The sequence below is a fragment of the Molothrus aeneus genome, chromosome 11 (genome assembly GCF_037042795.1).
Source record: "Molothrus aeneus isolate 106 chromosome 11, BPBGC_Maene_1.0, whole genome shotgun sequence".
In the NCBI taxonomy this organism is placed as follows: domain Eukaryota; kingdom Metazoa; phylum Chordata; class Aves; order Passeriformes; family Icteridae; genus Molothrus; species Molothrus aeneus.
In genome coordinates, this window is record NC_089656.1 from 18,268,885 (window position 1) to 18,278,279 (window position 9,395).

Below are 9,395 nucleotides of genomic sequence, written 5' to 3' on the forward strand. Positions count from 1 at the left end.
GAGCAGGCTTTGTAAGTTTGAAAAAAGAGAATAAAACCCAATAGAGATTGACTGTCGGAGGTAGGGGTGTTCATACCATCTTACTAGATGTGTTGGTAATGAAAATATTGTTTATATCATGCAGGGAGCTCCAAAACTGCATCAGTAGCTGTGCTGGAAGAAACAGGCTGAAAAATCAGATGACACTTGGAAGGGAAGAGTACAAGGGATAATAAAAGATGGAGACCAGTAAAGAACAACTCAGCCCAAATGAGATAAAGAGTCAAAACCATCACATTATGGCCAAGGAGATAAAAGCCAGATCAGGTGTGAAAGGATCAGCAAGGCAGGTGAGAAACCTTCCAGCTTTGTTCAGGTCTCTGGTGCAGTATGACACGGTTTGGGTTTGTCCTGCTACTGCCTGGAAAATATTCATCCCACTGTGGGAAGTCCAGGAGGAGAGAAAGAGAGACCTGAGAGCCAAAACAACTCCTGAGAAAGCAGGAGAGGATGGAAAAGGTGGGGAAGAGGATGCCTGAGGTGTGTCAAGGTACAGTAAAGGGAGAGAGGGTTCTTCATGCCCAAAGAAACTCCACTGGCAAGGGATGGCCTTAAAATGTAGTAGGAACCACCAGGACCATTGGTAAGGGTTCTGACGGGAGCAGATGATCTGTGTGCTCTTTTCAAGCCACCAGTCCAGGTTTTTAAGATTATTCTGGATGGCAGCTCCTAAAAATGAGATCCTGCTTTGAGTGGAGGATGGGCTAGAAAATGTCTTGGTGGTCCTCCCAGGTGTTTTTTCGCTATAATTTTCCAAGTTAAAGGAAACATTTTCCACATTTTCATTTTCCTATAATTTTCCAAGTTAAAGGAAAATTTTCATGTGGGACAGGAATCCTCTGTTTGGACCAGGGTGGGGCACAAGCAGGGACTGTCATTTTTCTGTGGCTGACAGAGATGATCTGGCAGAATAAGTCTAGATAAAGGTGTGCAGTTTTATGGCAGTCATGATAAAAAAATAGTCATTGTTCTTTTAAGTCTTTGTTGTTCAGGTTTTTTTAGTTGTTTTTTTGGGGATTTTTTTTAGGTCTTTTGGCAGACAGATGAATTCTGAGGTACAGATGGACCCGTGGCTGTTGTGTCTGAGATAAAATAATGGGGACAACCTTCAGAAATTCTGGCAAGGAAGGGGTGGTTTAGGGCATTCCCTGGGGGTGTCACTGAGCCAGAATTGGGCACTGGCTGCTGCAGGGCAGCCCAGGCACAGACAGCATCTCCTCCCCGTGCCAGGCGTGCAGCACCATCTGAGGACAGGCTCTGGGGTGGGGAGAGGCAGACCATGGAAATTTTCTCATCTGCAGAGTCATGAAACCATCTCAGGCGTCTGAGGGCAGCTGGCCAGCTCAGCAGGCTGGGAGTGCCTTTCCAAAGACACCAGGGAAGTCAGGCTGGCCCAAAACTTTACAGCAAAACAGATGCAGGCAGCTGAGCAGCGCAGCGCTGGACAATGCTCTCCTTGGGAACAGCTTCATGATCAGCAAACAATGATCTCTGCAAATCCAAAGCACTAAATGGGGACTTGTTTGGACACTGGCCATTTTAACGAGAGCCATAAAATTATGAAAACACCAAAGTTTTCACGAGCTCCAAAAATTCACGTCTAGACCAAGCAAAGGACTTTAGGAGCCAGCTCTAGTTGATGCTGTGGACAGCTCTGGATGCAGTTCCAGAAAATGCTTGTGATGCGCTTTTAAGGAGAGTTACTGGAAAAGTGGTCAAGCCCTGTTCTCTTGGCTGTGGGCACCGTGTGGCACAACAGGGGGGCTTGGAGTGGAGAGTCCCCCCTGTCCCTCCCAGGTTTTGTGTTGCTGAAATGGCTCCTGAGGTATCAGAAAGTCTCTTTTTTTCCCAGCCCCACGACCAAAGAAGAAGTCGAGATTCGTCAGTTCTGCTTTTCAAGGTTGTTTATTTTCTCTTATCTGTGACATTCTCTCTCTGACCTGCTGAGATCTGTCCAGCAGGTCGGGTTGAGGCACACTGACCACCCTCAGGGCGGTGTTATCTTTTTATACTAAAAACTACCTGTACTTTATTTACAATAATTTTCCAATACCTATCACCTGTGTTAGACAGTCTGTCTCTACTCTAAACCAATCCAGAAGTGTCACCATCACAGCAGAAGATGGAGGACAAGGAGAAGGAGAAGAAGGACAGGACACACCCAGATTCCTCCATTTTGCCTCTTGAACCCCCATTCTAAATCCCCAAAATTCTACTTTTTCACCCTGTGACAAGTTAACCATCATTCTACTCAAACTCTTGTGGCTTGTAACTCCTCACACAAAGCTGGGAATTGTTTCCATGGGCTAGAATCAGAGGCACAGGTGGTTTTGACTCCATGCCAAGGTCTCTGAGCCCCCTGCCAGGGTCTCGAGTCCTCCAGGGCAGCCAGAGCAATGTCCAGGGTTCTGGCACGCCCCAGGTGTCCTGCACTGACGCAGGAGAGAGTTGTGTGCAGTCTCTGCTCTTCTCTTATACAATCCATGACTTCAGATAAAATCCATGCCAAGTATCCAAAAAAGGGATTGAGCGTGTGCTCTTCCCGTAATCTGAGCACAGCGTCCGGCTGTGACAGTTTTGCCAGTAAAATCCAGGTTTTTCCTCTGCCCAGGTTTAAAATTAGCTGTGTCCCAGCAGGGCCATCCCTGGCAGCCTCAGGGCTCAGCCTCGCAGGGTTAGGGCCCCAAAAAAGCCCAGTTTGAACAGTGACCAGGAAAGTTTGTTCAGGGAGGGCTCCCTGGGCATGAACAACAGGAGCCTCGTTAGCTCCTACATCGAGACAACACTCCAACTTTACAAAAATACCTCCTAAGGTAAATATCAGTGAGTCACAGATACTAAATATTAATAATTCACACATTGGGAGCAGAAATATCAGCAGGACCTGCAAGGCAGGCTTTTTTAATGTGCAATATTACAGAATTGGGTATGTGTTCCTCTATTTTTTTTCCTTTCTTTTTTTTTTTTAATTTGTATTTTTTGTGTGCCAGCCTTTCCCATTTGCGACACAGGCTTGGAGCTGCTCCAAGGCCTTGGCCCAGTGAAATTGGATGGAGTCTCAGTCCCACCAGGGGAGAAATTTCCCTGGAAGGGACCCAAGCAGCACTCCTCATCCAAGGGTCAACAGTGGGGCATTCCCAGGGAACTGGAGGGTCTGACTCCATAACTGCAAATTACAGATAAATGAGGGGTGTTTCTTTGATTGACTGACCTTTAGGAAAGAAAAAAACCAACCCCAAGCCAACCACATTACGTAAAATTTATGCAACTACCCAAACCCCCAAAGCATTTCTGTGTCATTAAGGATCAAAAAGGAGTGAAAGCCAATCCTCGTTTTTGTAGTGAGGCAGTTTGAAGTAAAAAGTGGTTTTGTTGATCAAAACATATTTTAAAAATACACTGTTTTAAAAAGTGAAATTGCAGTTATTTCAGTAACTTCTTTTCATGTTTGAAAGTGTGACTTCTTAAAAGCTTGCCTGAGTTGAAAAGCATTAATGAAAAATTTTAATTAATTTTATTGTTTGTTTGGGTTTTTTTTATTATTTTCCCATGGTGTTTCACTGGCTTTTGCTGGCTCATGTGGAGACTGAGTGCTATCTGGGTGAAGAGAGGAGCAATTTTTTTTTGTTGAAATTGAGGAGTGTCAGCTGAAGAAACCTAAGAAATTCCAGACAGAACTGTGAAGGAGAAAGGCTTTTCTTGAGGGATGGAGCTAAAGGAGGAGTGAAGAGCAGGGGACCATGACAAGGACTCAAACTGGAGCCCAACACCTTTTTTTGTGAAATCTGAGGGAAGCTTTGCTGTGCACTTTGAATAAAAGCCACTCTGCAAAATCCAGGGGGTGAATGGAAGTCAGGGTGGGAAGTGATCCTCATGCTTTGAACCCCCTCAAACTTATTTTCCTTTTCTTCCCCAACAGAAAAGTGTTTTATTCTGCAATTATGAAAGACCCAATTTCATCATCAGTAATTCCACAGTGCAGTGTCCTGGCTTTGCAGCCCATCCTGTAGCCCACCATACTGTAGGGGTTTTATTTGTTTGGTTTGTTTGATGGTAGTATATATTTTATAGTTGTGGATAATTTGTGAAATATTGTTTATGGTTAAATTTATTTTTTTGGCTTTGTGGTTTTTTTTTATAAGTGGTATTTTTATATGGATGATTTGAGGTATTATGTGTTTATTGATTTAGGAATAATTTTTTTTGTGTCGTTAATTTAGGTTTATTTTTGATATTTTTATTTTTTGTAGTTTGGTTTATTTGTTTATTGTTTTGGTGTTTTTTATTGGTTTTATTTTTGGGGATATGGGTATTTATATGGTGGATTTTTATTGGTAGTTTTGTTATTTTGGTATTAATTTTTTTTATTTATTAAAAGTAGAAAAAATTGTTTATTAAATAATAATTTAAACCATATGAAACAATAAAACTTTTTGCTGTTTTAGAAGAGATGATAAACTTAGAAAAGTTTTTTTTGGGGGGGTTGTAGTTTGGTTTATTTAGTTTTAGCAGCCAAGCCTGCTGCCACTTAGGTGGTCCCAAATTACTTCTTGCTTCCAGTTCCTCAGCTCCTTTAAGCCAAACCCAGATTTTGGATGGACTCTGTGAGAGCTTTTAGCTCTGAGCAGTTGATTCATTAATTAGCACATGCATTAATTAGCTGGAAAGGTAAGAGCTTTTTGGTCCCACGTGGCTGTGCAGGTGGAGGTTCTTGTCCAGGAATGGGGGATGGATGCTCCTCTTCACATTTGCCTTTTGGGTTGCTCCAGTGGAAGGAGAAAAGGGACCCCGTGGCTGTAGGGACTGAGCTGTGGTGGCACTGAGAGGCCAGCAAGGACACAGGGAGCAGTTCTCCTTTCCTTTTAACCTCAGGGTCTCAGGGGTGTAGGTGTTTTAACCTCAGAGTGCATGTCCTGCAGATCTTCTCCATTCAGATTCTCACATGGTGCTGAAATTGTCCAGGAATGCTGAGGACACATTTCTCCCTTCCTCTGAAAGCACCAGGAAGGGTTTGACTGCAGGCTCTGCCTTCTTCCAGGAAAGCAATCTTCTGTGGGATGCTGGAGGATGTCATTCTTCCAGCTAAACTCAATGCAAAGGAAATTTTCTCACTGGGAAAAGACAGCCACAAGCAGCCTCTCTTTTCCTGAGCTAACATTTGGGTTTTTGGAAATTATGGGCAGTGTTCCAGCTCGGTGGCTGGGCAGACAACACAGCCCTTGTCTCTTCCTCTCCATATCAACAGCTTCCCAGTGGCCTTCCCTCAGGGAAAATTAATGGAACAGCTCACTCAGCTGGTCAAACAGCACAGGCAGCCTGGAAAACTGCCAGGATGACAAGGCTGGATGAAAGCCCAACTCCCTCCTGCTGTTACAGCACCATTGGGTTTGTGCTTGGTCACTGACAAGGGGATGGTCCCTGGCAGCTGCTCCATTTGTAGGCCCCGTTTTACCAGCCCTGAGCTGAGGTGAGATTTTGTGTCTGCAGAAACTGCATCCCATCCATGGGAGCATCTCTGGACTGCTGGATGAGCAAGGGAGTCATTCCCAGAGCTGGGGGTGTGCAAAGCAGAGGGAAATCCCATTCCCAGTCCCAGCTCTGACCCACCAGCCCTCTGGGCACAGTGCTTCTGGCAGATGTGGGTTTCTCATCAAAGCCCTGCTTTAAGCTGAGCTCTCCTGTACCTTCTCATTATCCTCTGTGATCTCTGCCTTTAATTAAAGGGCAACCCCTGGGGCTTGCACAGCCACCCCTCTTTCCATTTCCCCTCCCTTCCCTGGTGGCAGAGAGGGGCAGGCAAGGCTGTGCTGGGCTCAGGGGACAGTGGTGGCAGCAGTGGTGGCACAGACTGAGCTCAGGGAACCCCCTCATGCTGGTGATACGAGAGGTTTACCCTGGAAGGGGAGGGAGACAAGAAAATTATTGGAAGACGAAGCAAAAATGAACCACAGACTCATTTTTAATGAGTGTACTGAGAATTACTGTAGATTTCAACATCTGTTTTGACTGGACAGGAAGAAAGTGTTGCAAAGGGTGCAAGAGTACAGATCCCCTTTGCAAAGAAAGGCTCAGAAAACCCTGTCAGGATCTCATTTATGGATCTCACAAACCAGGGCCTGAGCTGGTCATTGCAGGTCTCCTCCCAGTTCTGCACAAATCAGAGGCTCCAAACCAGCCATGCAGGACAATGTAGATTTTCTGGAGTTGTGGGACCTTTGAGAGGGTGTCTTTAGAGGTGAATGATTTCCAGCATGGCAGAAGCAGGACAGATTTCATCATTTCATGGTTCTGGCTGTCCCCTCTGGCACTGAGGAAAGGTGTGGCAATGCCTGCTGTGGGAGCCCACAGGGCTGTGGGACAGGGCTTGCAATGCTGGCTCACCAATTTCCCAATTAAAGGCCTTGAGTGGTCCTCCTGATTTGTTCAAGGATATTGCACAGAAATGAAAAAATAGCCAAATGTGTCACAGGAAGCCCAAGGGCTGGAAGCAGAGCTGTGTAATTCCTCCTGTGGAAGTGCAGTGGGGATTTTCAAGTTGTGATGCAAAGCTTGGTCACAGCCACTCACTGAACTGACACTGCCCCACTGCTCCTTTCCTCCCTGGTTTGACTGAGCTCTGCCCCAGGCCCTCTGCTGAAATTGCTGCTGTGGGGCAATGTCTGGTCTCGGGTTGCTGTTGTTGATTGCTGCCCCAGGATGTGCAGGGTGTCTCTGCTTTGGCCTGTGCGGCTGAAGAACGAGTCTGAGCTCTTCACTTTTCTGTCTTGAGGTTCTTTATTAGTTCTTATCTATAAAATTTTCTTTCTGCCCAGCTGAGGTCTGCTCAGCAGGGCAGCCACAGGCACTCTGACCGCCCCCGAGGCAGTGTTGTCCTTTTATACTACAAACTACATATAACATATTGACACTTAATTCCCAATACCTATCACCCATGTTAGACAGTGCACTTCTACTCTAAACCAATCCCAAAGTGCCAACATCACTGCAGAAAATGGAGAACAAGAAGAAGAAGAAGAAAGGCTGGACACGCCCAAGTTCCTCCATCTTGTCCTCATAACCCTCATACCAAAAATCCTAAAATCTACGTTTTCACCCTGTGATCATTTTATTATTACACCATTCAAACTTCTGTGACTTTCAGGTCCTCATACAAAGCTGGCAACTCGCTCCAGGGGTCACAATCAAATCCCCAGGTGCTCTGGGCTGTGTGCCAGGGTCTCTGAGCCCCCCGGCGCGGTCCTGGCAGCTCTGGACACCCGGATGGATGCACTGAGTCCCAACAGTCTGGGAGTGCCACATTTGGGTGAAGAGTCACATTTGGGTGAAGTGTCTCACACAGACCATGCCCTCAGGGACAGCAGCACCTCTTCCTGAGCAAAACCACCCTCATTAAACCTCAGTAGTGCCAGCTGAGTCAGCAGGTGATGGGATGGAGCCACACCTTCTCCTGCAGCCTCATCCCACCCTGCCACTCCAGCTTTTGGTGTCTGGACCTGTTTTCTGGCAGCAGCAGGATTTGCTGGGCAGGAAAGGCAGTTCCCATCCCAAATCCAGAACCAAGGCCTGTGAGGTACAGCTAAAGAGAGAAGGACATTTCCAAGTAAGTCTGGGCTCTGGGGGACAGGATATGACAGTGATGGGGCTGCTGGGGTGATCTTCAGTCACTCTTCTGCCTCACACCCGCTGGGACAGTGGTCCACACACTTGTCATTGTGACAGATCTTGGCATTAGTACTTTAGGGACATGGGAATAGATGTATCAGTATTGGGTAGCTGCTAACAGGACAGGAGGGAACAAAATGAACTTTCATGAAGAGACACCGTGTTTTTGTAAAATATATATATTAGAAAAGCAAGAAAGGCTCAAGGGAACACAACAGAGCTACTGCAGTTCCTGACTGTGTGTAGAGCAGACATGAAAGCCTTCATGGAGTGCCAGGAGGTGAAATCAGCCACAAAGAAATGCCTGTCAGCAGGACAGTGTTGCTCCAGGTCAGTGAGTTATGGATTCTGGACAGGAGGGCTGGGAAGAAGAGAGGCTGTGGAACATCTTTCCAATAACGTCAGGGATGTTGTTGCATTGCTTGCAGCCCCATTTGGCTGATTCAGGATTTCCAGGGCTTGTGCCTCATCACAATAAAAGCAGGAGATGCTCACATCCTTGTCCACCCAGAGGAACCAACCTTAACCAGGAGCTTGTAGGAAAAAAATAGGAGCTGGAGCTGTGTCCTGAGCCACAGGAAATCCAGCCACGTGTTGGAGCTTGCTGGATTTTCCCTCATTTTGTGCTTTTTGCTCATGTTGGATCCCTGTGCACAGCCTGACTCATGGCTTTGGGAAAGAGAGACATCACTGTTGCCTGCTCAGAAATCCAACTGCTTTCAATTCACCCAAACCACCATGCTGGGCTCTGCAGGTCCTTCTGTGGACGATTGCCAGCTAAAATTTCCCATCAGTAGCCATCACAGGATGCAAACAAAACAGCTCCACATGTCACTGTGCTGCTCTTGTACTCTGCTTTGCCCCTGTCTTGTCCTCTTTGGCGCAATGTCCACTTGCATCAGTCTGAGGTCTATTTTTGTCATGAGCATGAGATTGCCTGGAACATCTCCAAAAACTGAACTTGGGCCACTCTTTTGATCATGGAGCAGATAAACATCTTTCTCTGCTTGTCTTTATGAATTATTTGCCCTGAGAAAGCAACTGGGATTTTGTCCATGGCCAGCAGAGCTTGCAGAATTTCTTTGGGTGGCCTGGAGCAGGGATGCCCAGGATGTTTGAAGGGTTTTGGTGCCTGCTTTAGCAATATTAGTCTGAGGTGTGGCTGATCAAACCTTCTTTTTTGGTGGGAAAGCTGAACTTGTGACATCTGAATTTTGTGGCATTTTAAGCTGGGAGTTGACTTTTCCTAGGGAAAGTTTTAGTGCTCTTGTGGGAAAATGAGAGCATGGCCAATCTAAATACTAAATAAAGTCACATACTGCTTGGAACAGTTTTCCTGTGCTCAGTGAAGTGGCCAGTTACTCTGTGTGGCTCTGCTGCTTTACAGAAAACCCCTCCACCCTGCCCTGTGTCACCCTGAGCTCTGACATTGCATGGTCTGGATTTGCACAGCAGGAACCAAAGATCTTGGATTGTGCTCTGCACTTGCTCTGATTTTAGATGTCCTTACAGACACAATTTCTCTGCCCTGTTGTAAATCATTTCGTCTCTTTTGATCCATCAGAGAATCTGGTCCCAGGTATCTGGGAAATGCAATTTATAATCCTGCTTCAACTTCTTGGCCAAAGGAATGAGAATCTTGAGGGAAGTTTCATCCCAGAAATCAATTTTTCTCCTAATGAAAGCAAACTGGT